We start from the raw sequence: 2,500 nt of genomic DNA, 5'->3' as shown, positions 1-2,500 counted from the left end.
CTAGCACTAGCACTAGCACTTAGCACTTAGCACTTGGCACGTTGGCACGTTGCGCGTGCGCGTGTGCAAGGATCAAGGTGCTTGGGCAATGCGCGTGGACCCTTGGGCAAGGTCGTGGCAACGGTGGGCAAAGCTCGGACAAGATCCGGGCAAGGTGCTTGTATGGTTTGGCAAGCCCGGACAGGGTCCGGGCAAGTTCGGGTACGGTTTGGCAGGCTCGGCCATGGTCCGAGCAAGGTGCTTGTACGGTTTAACAAGCTCGGACACGGTCCGGGCAAGTTTAGGCACGGTTTGGAAAGCTCGGACACGGTCCGGGCAAGTGTTGGCATGGGTGGGCAAGGTTCCTGTACGGTTTGGCAAGCTCGGACAAGGTCCGGGCAAGGGTTGCCATGCATGGGCAAGGTTCCTGTACGGTTTGGCATGCTCGGACAGGGTCCGGGCAAGTGTGTGGCACGCGTGGGCAAGGTTCCCGTACGGTTTGGCAAGCTCGGACAAGGTCCGGGCAGGTGTTGGCATGGGTGGGCAAGGTTCTTGTACGGTTTGGCAAGCTCGGACATGGTCCGGGTAAGTGTTGGCATGCGTGGGCAAGGTGCTTGTACGGTTTGGCAAGCTTGGGCAAGGTCCGGGCAAGGTGCTTGTATGGTTTGGCAAGGTCGGACATGGTCCGGGCAAGTGTTGGTATGGGTGGGCAAGGTTCTTGTACGGGTTGGCAAGCTCGGACATGGTCCGGGCAAGGTGCTTGTATGGTTTGGCAAGCTTGGGCAAGGTCCGGGCAAGTGTTGGCATGGGTGGGCAAGGTGCTTGTACGGTTTGGCAAGCTCGGACTGGGTCCGGGCAAGTGTTGGCATGCGTGGGCAAGGTTCTTGGACGGTTTGGCAAGCTTGGACAAGGTCCGGGCAAGGTGCTTGTATGGTTTGGCAAGCTTGGGCAAGGTCCGGGCAAGTGTTGGGAGGCTTGTGCAAGGTCCGGGCAAGGTTCTTGTACTGTTTTACAAGCTCGGACAGGGTCCGGGCAAGTGTTGGCATGCGTGGGCAAGGTTCTTGTACGGTTTGGCAAGCTTGGACAAGGTCCGGGCAAGGTGCTTGTATGGGTTGGCAAGCTTGGGCAAGGTCCGGGCAAGTGTTGGCACGCGTGGGCAAGGTTCTTGTACGGTTTGGCAAGCTTGGACAAGGTCCGGGCAAGGTGCTTGTATGGTTTGGCAAGCTTGGGCAAGGTCCGGGCAAGTGTTGGGAGGCTTGGGCAAGGTCCGGGCACGGTTTGGCAAGGTTTGGGCAAGTCCTGGTACGGTTTGGCAAGGTTCTGGGACGTGCTGGCACGTCCAGGCACGTTCTGGCACGTCCAGGACGGGTCCTGGCACGTCCTGGCACGTCCAGGACTGGTCCTGGCACGTCCAGGACTGGTCCTGGACCGTCCTGGCACGTCCTGGCACGTCCAGGCCTGCCCTGGCACGTCCAGGACTGGTCCTGGCACGTCCAGGACTGGTCCAGGACCAGTCCAGGACTGTCCAGGACCAGTCCAGGACTGTCCAGGACCAGTCCAGGACTGTTCCAGCACAGTCCAAAAATTTCACTCCCGTACCAAAATTAAATCCACTCGTTACATTTGAGTCCTGATGGTTTTATTCACTCCTACTTGACCCCCCCTAAATGTTAGGGGGTGCCGCCGCCGGTGCCGCCGCCCGTGGTGGCCCGTAGAGCGCGCACTATGTGAAACACTAAAAAATTTCAAAAATATTCTATGGTTGTCAAAAAATTATGAAACTTGGCAGGAAGCATCCTTATATGATGCCAAGGAATGCTGCAAAAAATCGCGCAAAAATACGATCTCTAGGTCCCTCAAACGGAGGTTGTCATCTCACGAAAAAGTATGTCTGTTCGTGGCACATGGGAAAAGGCTCATTTTGCATATATAGGGGGGCACCCCCAACCCCCCTCCCCATGGCCTTGCTCACACCACCACATGTATGCCCCTCCCAATAGACAAGATCAAGGTGTGAGCAAGTCCATGGGGTGTCCCTCCCCAAAACGTCGACCACCTTCCCCGGTGGCGGCGGCGGTGGTGCCGGCGGCGGCGGCGGCCGCCGGCGAGATTTTCCGGCGACTTTTCCGGCGACCCTTAAAATGTGTGGAATTTCAAATGGGATGGATGGATGAGCGTATCTAGGGGTTCTTGGGCCTTCCTTGCACGCTATTCCCGTCGAAACTCGAGCGGAAAGGCATCCGTTGGGGCGTTTTCCTCGCGGTTGCTCAGTAAGCAAGGGCTAGGTTGGACTATCGTGTTTGTGAGGCACTCGAAACCTCTTTTGGTAGCCTTCGGATGGTACGTTCCCCCATCCCCCCATTTGAAATCCCATTCATTGCCCCTCATGCGTAGGATTCCCGCCCTGCGACGATGGCGGACAAGCAACCCAATCGATGTAGCCTTCGGATGTAGCCTTTTGTTGCTTGGCCAAGCTTGAGCACGGTTGGAATCCTCCGCATGAGGTGCGTACACGCCGGTT

Source organism: Neltuma alba, unplaced genomic scaffold, assembly GCF_004799145.2.
Source record: "Neltuma alba isolate B1F8T4 unplaced genomic scaffold, ASM479914v2 tig00007528_pilon, whole genome shotgun sequence".
Taxonomy (NCBI): domain Eukaryota; kingdom Viridiplantae; phylum Streptophyta; class Magnoliopsida; order Fabales; family Fabaceae; genus Neltuma; species Neltuma alba.
The sequence above is the reverse complement of the archived record's forward strand: the minus strand, read 5'-3'. Positions refer to the sequence as shown.